Below are 9104 nucleotides of genomic sequence, written 5' to 3'. Positions count from 1 at the left end.
CACAAACCAAGGGCATGACAGTGGAAGGTCTGTAATTATTGGATAAGCTACTGTATTCATCTTGTCACAACACCTTGGGCTAGGGCACAGTCAATTCCAGCCCCACCTGACCCGAAGTTGCAACATAGGTGAAATTAAATGTTATTTTAAAATACCCGAGGTCCTTGGCTGAGCCCAATAAACTGTAGTCACCAGGTTTGTAGCTTTAACACAAATAATCTTTTATTATGTACAGTATTATAATTAAACTGACAGTAAATATAACTGACTATCTTGTACCACTTTCCAACCCCCACTTTCTAACTACCTCATTCTCTCGACATGCAGATACAACACAGAGGGGAAAGAGTGTTGAGAGGGAAATAAATTATTAATTGTTATGGGCCAGGGTTTAGAGAATGCCAAGGTGTATCATGGAGTTCATCTGACCCACAACTTTTAATAGATTGTGGTATGGGAAGCACATTGCCTACTCTACAGGTGTGGTACAGCTGAAATGGAAAAGTATTTTTTTTAAGCAAAACAATGTTTGTTCTATGAATTCACATTAACCCTTTTAAAACATACAGTGAACATGTTAGCAACCATTAATTCAAATACAACCCCCAAAGAATACAACACTAAGTAATCCGTAAACTGTCCTTTTAACATCCGGAAGACTCAAAAAGACAACCTTTAAACAGAAGCACATCAGGTTAAAGTCACTACTGCGAGCAATTATTAGTTTTAAATCACCAAAGGATCGATTTACAGTCTTTAGATTACAGAGGGAGACTCTAATACAGCTTCTGGCTGTGACTGCAGCTATCCAGCTCTGAAAACAAAACGAAAACATACCCTGCAGTAAACAGCCTAAAACAAAAGTAAAAAGCTGACAGACAGCCCAGCTCCACCCCCTCTTTGACATCACTGCAGTAATAAACATCCATTTCTTAAAGATACTCTCACTACAGATATTTATATACGCACCCTTTTATAAACACCCATTTCTTAAAGGTACTCTCACATGACACCTCCCCCCAGAAAAATATAATAAACCATCAACTTCAAGATGGTTTCATTTTTCACCTTTTCACTATCCTTTAAGAAATGCACACAGTAAATATACTTTTTCATTTCAAAAAACAACACACGCAAACAGGTATAATAATATAGTCCATTTTTTTTTTGTTCGTCTTCCTCCAACTGAAATACTTCTCGATTGACAGTCTCTTTGAACAAGAAGGTCTCTGCACGATCCATCCATTTCTCTATGCCTCGGCATGTCTCTTTAACGTCAGATACTTTAGTTCAATCTGATCACAGAGTCCCTTGTAATTCTCCAACACAGGAGCATTGGTTACCACAGCTTTCAGGCAGTCAAATGCCTGTTGAAACTCCGCTGTCCACTGGAATTTGTGACGCTTCTTGAGCAAGTCCGTCAGTGGAGCAATCACGCTACAAAATCTTTTCACCAATGTTCGAACAAATCCACTCATGCCAAGAAATCGCATTATTTCCCTTCGTCTTGAGGGTATCGGAAACTCCTCAATAATTGTTGGTCTCACATCCCGTGTGACCATTCAACCCTGTCCAATTGTATGGCCAAGGCAAGTGACTTGGGCTTTTCCAAATTCCCTTTTGGCTAGGTTTATCACGACACCCGCCTCCTGAAGTCGATCGAATAACCCCATCAGATGTTTTAAATGTTCTTTCCACGTCTGGCTGAAAATTACCAGATCGTCGATGTATACGCACAATTGGGTAATCCTGAAACGACTTTGTTAGTTAACCTTTGAAATGTGGCTGGGGTGTTTTTTATACCAAATGGCATAACGTTGAATTGGTATATACCATCTGGAGTCACAAAAGCTGAAATCTCCTTCGCCCTTTCGGGAGGTACCTGCCAGTAACCTTTAAGTAAATCCAGTTTGGAAATAAAAGCTGATTGTCCCACTTTCTCAATGCAATCCTCCAAACGTGGGATAGGATAAGAGTCCGTCCTTGCAACTGCATTAACCTTTCTATAGTCCACACACAACCGTTGGGTACCATCTGGTTTTGGTGCCATCATTATGGGTGAGCTCCATTGGCTGCAACCCACTTTAATTATGCCATTTTTAAGCATACTCTCAATCTCTTTGTTAACCTGTGCCAATTTTAGAGGGTTAAGTCGAGATGGATGTTGTTTGATTGGAACAGCATTTCCCACATCTACATCATGTATAGCCATTTTAGTACTTCCCAATTTATCTCCACAAATATGCCCACGTGATATCAATAACTCTTTCAGGTCAGTTTGTTTTTCCTCTGGAAAGTAACTCAACAATTTATCCCAATTTTTAAGAACATCCTCGTTTTCCAATTTAATTTGAGGTATGTGAAATTCCAAGTCATCTGGATTTGGTTTGTCACTTTGAGTTAGAATCATTAAAACCTCCTCATTTTTCTCTCTTTCCCTTTCAAAGTACCTTTTAAGCATATTCACTTGACACGCTTGATGATTTTTCCTTCTATCTGGTGTTTTTACCACATAATTCACCTCACTCAATTTCCTTTCAATCTGATAAGGTCCACAAAACGTTGCTTTTAAAGGTTCACCTCCCACTGATAACAACACTCACGCTTTATCTCCACTGGCAAAACTACGAACTTTGGATTTCTTGTCCGCTACCCGTTTCATCACATTTTGTGCAACTTTTAAATGTTGTCTAGCCAATTCACCACCTCTATTTAATCGTTCCCTAAAATTTGACACGTAATCCAATAATGTCATTTCCGTTTTCTCACTCACCAATTTTTCCTTAATCAATTTAAGTGGTGCTCTTACCTCAGAACCAAAAATTAATTCAAAGAGACAAAATTTGGTTGATTCTTTAGGTGCATCCCTAATTGCGAACAGTACGAATGGAATTCCTTTATCCCAATCCTCTGGATAATCGTGACAATAAGCCCTCAACATTGTCTTTAATGTCTGATGACACCTTTCTAACGTTCCCTGCGATTCTGGATAGTACGCAGTTGATTTAAATTGTTTTATTCCTAAGATATCCATAACTTCTTTGAATAACCTTGAGGTAAAATTTGATCCTTGATCCGATTGTATTTCTGTGCGTAGTCTATATCTGGTAAAGAATTAAAGTAACTCCTCCACAATCTTTTTAGCTGTAATATTACGTACTGGAATGGCCTCTGGAAACGTAGTAGACACATTCATTATCGTCAAAAGATATTGATTCCCACTTTTTGTTTCAGGAAGCAGTCTTACGCAATCAATTAGGACCCTTGGAAAAGATTCCTCAAATGCTGGAATGGATATTAAGGGTGCTGGTTTTATCGCTGCTTGAGGTTTCCCTATCACTTGACATGTGTGACATGATTGACAAAATTTAAATACATCTTTATGTAGTCCAGGCCAATAAAAATGTTTCTGGATTTTAGCTTGCATTTTCCTTATTCCCAAATGACCTCTCACTGGTATCTCATGTGCAACTCGCAACACTTCCTTTCTATACCCTACCGGCAATAATACTTGATGAACTTCTGCCCACTTTTCATTCGCCTGCATATGTAAAGGTCTCCATTTTTTCATCAAGACATCACTTTTACAGCAATAACACTCTGGTATACACTCAGAGTCCCCTTCCGTGTCTGCTTTCTGATAAATCCGTTTTATTTCTACATCTTTTTGTTGTAACTCCGCCAATTTTCCTGAACTAAAAATATCCGCCTCATCCTCCACCTGCTCTTGTTCTTTTTAAACCATCTGATCAAAAATCATTTCTGATAATTGCACTTCAACTTCATCTTCACTCTTTGATTTCTCCTCTTGTCTTAACCTGTGACTTTGCGACCTTGTCACTACACAATCCGGAAAAATCCCAGGCTATTCGTCCTTCAACACTTCAGTCGTCTGATTTTTCACTGGCTTATCAACCACAGTAGGCATCACTCCCACCTGCGATCCAGCTATATCATTACCCAAGATAAACTGTATTCCTGGACAAGATAGTTTCTCTGTTACTCCTACTACCACTTCACCACTCTTCACTGGACTTTCCAACCTCATCTTATATAATGGAACACTACTCCTTTCACCCTGAATTCCACATATTACCACCTTTTCTGGCAATATTCTTCCCAAACTACATAAATCCTCATCTCTTACCATTAAAGATTGACTAGCTCCCGTATCTATTAAAATTGTGACTTATTTACCTGCTCCTCCTGATACACATGAGTAAACTTTACCCACACAAGTAAATTCTTTAAAGAGATCTGGCAGCTTTTTATCAATCACCTCTTGATCAGGCTGTTCAATCTTTTGCACCTCCTTCACTTCACTTGGGCTTTCCTTTACCACTTTAACAAACCCCACTGTCTTATCCTGATTTACCACATCAGCCATCCCAGTGCTTTTCTTCAACCACCAACACTGACTTTACATGGCCTAGTTTATTACAGTGAAAACATTTGACATTTTTCATTTACTTTCCATCCTCCTGGATTTCTTTTTTAATCTGAGGTACGCTCTCCTTATTATCTCCCATCAGATCACCTTTACCTATCCCACTTGAGTATTTCTCATGTCCCTAGTTTCTATCCCTCACAGGCTGAAACTGATGTCAGAAACCAAGCTTTGATTTATGAACTAATTCATAATCATCTGCCATTTCTGCTGCTAATCTCGCAGTTTACACCCTCTGCTCTTCCACATGAGTTCTCACTGCATCAGGAATTCAATTTTTAAACTCCTCCAAAAGTATAATTTCTCTGAGAGCTTCATACGTTTGGTCTATTTTCAAAGCCCTTATCCACCTATCAAAATTACTCTGTTTGATCCTTTCAAACTCCATGGATGTTTGACCAAATTCTTTCCTTAAATTTCTAAACCTTTTTCTGTAGGCTTCAGGCACTAGTTCATATGCACCTAAGATGGATTTTTTCACCTTCTCATACATCCCAGATACCTCCTCCGGTGGTGATGCAAACACTTCACTAGCTCTACCTACCAGCTTTGTTTGAATCAGTAATACCCACATGTCCTGTGGCCATTTCATTTGTTTAGCTACCTTCTCAAATGAAATGAAAAAGTCTTCTACCTCCTTCTCTTAAAACCTTGGCAATGTTTGGACATATTTAAATAGTTTCCCACCAAGCCCTCGACTATGATGCTCTGTCTCACTATCGTCATCACTATCCACCAACTGTACGTTTCCCTTTACGTCTGCCAATTTTAACTGACTGTCATGTTTCATGGCCATTTTCTGAATTTCAAACTCTCTCTCTTTATCTTTTTCCCTGATCTGTATCTCCCTTTCTCTTTCTTTTTGTTCTGCTAGGGCTATTCTTTCTGTTTTCCTTTCTTCTCTCTTTTTCCTCTCTCTCTTTCTCTTTCTTTTTCCTCTCTTTCTCTTTCGTATTCAAGCTTCTTTAATTCTTTCTCATGTTCCATTTGTTTAATTTGTAACTGAATTTTTGGCATTTCCAATGTGTCAAACTGTATCTCAAGCAACTTTAAATGCTTAGCCACCGCCATAATAACCTCACCTTTTCGCATTTTGTCAGGTAATGTTAACTGCAATGTTTTTGTCAAATCTAACAGTCTGCTTTTAGACTCTGTTCGTAAGGTACTGCGTGTGACTGTCTCCTCCCCCAAAAACTTCAGAGCCTCTGAAAGAGCCATTGTCCACAGCACACTCCCCACTTAAACTAAAATACCACACCTGAAAAGCAACCACAATGTGCTCACCCCTCACTGTCTTAAAGTTCACTAAGCCAATCCAATGGATATACTTTTATCCCCCTCAAGCCCCCAATTTGTTATAGGCCAGGGTTTAGAGAGCCCCAAAATGTATCATGGAGTTCACCTGACCCACGACGTTTAATAGATTGTGGTATGGGGAGCACACGGCCCACTCTACAGTTGTGGTACAGCAGAAATGGAAAAGTATTTTTTTAAGCAAAACAATGTTTATTCTATGAATTCAAGTTAACCTTTTTAAAACAAACAGTGAACAACTTAGCAACCATCAATTCAAATACAACCCCCCAAAGAATACAACACTAAGTAATCCATAAGCTGTCCTTTTAACATCCAGAAGACTTTAAAAAACACCTTTAAACAGAAACACATCAGGTTAAAGTCATTACTGCGAGCAGTTATTAGTTTTAAATCACCAAAGGCTCGATTTACATTCTTTAGATTACAGAGGGAGACTCTAATACACCTTCTGGCTGTGACTGCAGCTATCCAGCTCTGAAAACGAAACCAAAACACACCCTGCTGCAAACAGCCTAAAACGAAAGTAAAAAGCTGACAGACAGCCCAGCTCCATCCACACTCTGACATCACTGCAGTAATATGAGCAGCCTAACATTTATTAAAGCGACATTCTCATGACACAATAAAGGACAAGGATAAAAGTCTTTTTTGCACTAGGATGACTTCTAGTTAGTGTTTTTCTGATGTTCAGGCGTTCATTTTGGTACTTCTTCTTTCTCGGCTTGAGATGATTTTCTCTGGTAAGATTGTCTACTTTCTCTGTAGATTCAGAATCATTTCAAATTTACAACAAAGATGTGCCAGGCACTCATTGGTTTTCGAACAATAAAGCAGTTCTTTAGTTCAGCAGAGATAGAGTGAGAGAGAGAGGAAGAGAGAGAGAGAGAGTGAGAGAGAGAAAGAGAGAGAGGCTATCCCTTTCATTTCCAAGATCTCAAGACTTTTGCTCAGATCTCCCTGAATGCATCACACTGGTCCCAATCATTGACTGTTGTCAGGTAGAGCACTGTTCCTGGCTCACCCACCGGTTCCAGTTAATGAATTAAATCGACTACCTCCAAAACGTTTTTCTAAGATTCACTCAATGCCAAAGTGTCTGGCCTCTTCTCTCCAAACATAAAACCTGGGAACACAATGACCTGACAAGCAGGCTGCTTCAATTTGAGTCTTGAGTGTATTTGTCCACAAGAAGAAGAGGAATAGCAGAGTGATGGGTGAAATCAATGCTGCCTTCTTGATGGCAGTGCTCAGATTGTGGAGGAGATGAAGAGCCTGGTGCCATATAGCACAGCTTAGAGAAGAACCCTGGCCTGAGGTGCACAGTTCAGAGGAGCTCCTGGAAGACCCAGAGACTGAGGAGGTCAGACCCATCACACGGAGGTGACTGGCACGACAAAAGGTCTGCCAAATACACCTCTCCTCTATGGAGATGATATGGAAATGCCGGCGTTGGACTGGGGTGAGCCCAGTAAGAAGTCTTACAACACCAGGTTAAAGTCCAACAGGTTTGTTTCAAACGCTAGCTTTCGGAGCACTGCTCCTCACCTGAGGAAGGAGCAGTGCTCCGAAAGCTAGTGTTTGAAACAAACATGTTGGACTTTAACCTGGTGTTGTAAGACTTCTTACTATGGAGATGAGTGAGAGACAGGGCGGCATATGCCCATGTCTGTCAAGAGATGTGGTTAACCATATCGACTGCATTCTATGGGAGGATTTGGTGCCACATGTACTGGGAGGCCACTCTCTTCCAGTGTCCCTGCAGGTCACCGCTGCACTCAATTTCTTTTCAAGTTTCTTGTTCCAGGGATCTGCAGGGAACCTAAGCAACTTCTCTCATGCCTCAAAACATAAATGTATAAAAGAGGTGATGGATATCCATAACAGAAAGGCTCATAATTAAATTAATTTCACAATGGATTGCCGTGCCAGAGTGCCTTTAAGAACTGGATGTTTAAGCAATGTACCTTTAAGAAAACAGTGATGTCATAAAGTGGGTGGAGCTCAGCTCAGGTCAGCCATTTTGCAGGTTTTTAGTTTTAGTTTTGAAAAGTGTCTGGCTGGTTTTGCTGAGAGCAGTTTAAAAGTGGCTGGCTGTTTTGCTGGAGCCGAAATCAACCAAGCTAATATATCTCTGCCATTCTACAGAAAATATATATATCCTTTAACCTGATGTGATACTGTTTAAAGGTGTTAAGTCTCTTGGAAGTTTGGAGGAACATTTTGAGGAATTATTTACTGTTGCAATATTTTCTGAGTTATCTTTGAAGTAAGGGGGGTTAAGAGATCCAATGTTTATTTAAGATGTTAAGTTGAGTTCATGGAATAAACATTGTTTTGTGCTTAAATAGCCACGTGTCCATAATTGTAATCTCACACCTAGGGAAAAAGCCGTGTGCTAGGAAAAGCAACAAATTCATTAAAGGGAGAAGTTGGTTGAACTCCATGATACATTTTGGGGTTCTGAAAACGCCTCGCCCATAACAGGATGAAGCTAGCCAGGCTGCTAGATTTCTGAGATTTGTGGTGATCTCAGGTTTCTCTGGAGTGCAGGGTGCAATCGACTGCACACATGTCACTTTAATAGCTCCTCCTCCGCAGCCCCAATCTTCATTAACAGGAGAGGGTTCCACTCCGTTAATGTTTAGCTGCTCTGTGATCATCAGAAGCAGATCATGCATGTTTGAGCCAGGTACTCTGGGAGTTCCCATGATTTGTACATCCTGACTCACTCCCAGGTGTCATAGATATTCAAAGGGCCGCCACACTTACAGGGTTTGCTGCGAGGTGACGAGGTGGACCCGCTAAACATAGAACATAGAACATAGAAAATACAGCACAGAACAGGCCCTTCGGCCCACGATGTTGTGCCGAACCTTTGTCCTAGATTAATCATAGATTATCATTGAATCTACAGTGCAGAAGGAGGCCATTCGGCCCCCTGAGTCTGCACCAGCTCTTGGAAAGAGCACCCTACCCAAACTCAACACCTCCACCCAACACCAAGGGCAATTTGGACATTAAGGGCAATTTATCATTGGCCAATTCACCTAACCCGCACATCTTTGGACTGTGGGAGGAAACCGGAGCACCCGGAGGAAACCCACGCAGACACGGGGAGGACATGCAGACTCCGCACAGACAATGACCCAAGCCGGAATCGAACCTGGGACCATGGATCTGTGAAGCAATTGTGCTATCCACAATGCTACCGTGCTGCCCTTAAGAACAAATAAATCTACACTATATCATTTTCCCGTAATCCATGTACCTATCCAACAGCTGCTTGAAGGTCACTAATGTTTCCGACTCAACTACTTCCACAGGCAGTGCATTCCATGCC

This window comes from Scyliorhinus torazame, chromosome 7 (genome assembly GCF_047496885.1).
Source record: "Scyliorhinus torazame isolate Kashiwa2021f chromosome 7, sScyTor2.1, whole genome shotgun sequence".
NCBI classification, from domain to species: domain Eukaryota; kingdom Metazoa; phylum Chordata; class Chondrichthyes; order Carcharhiniformes; family Scyliorhinidae; genus Scyliorhinus; species Scyliorhinus torazame.
This window is presented reverse-complemented; position numbering follows the sequence as displayed.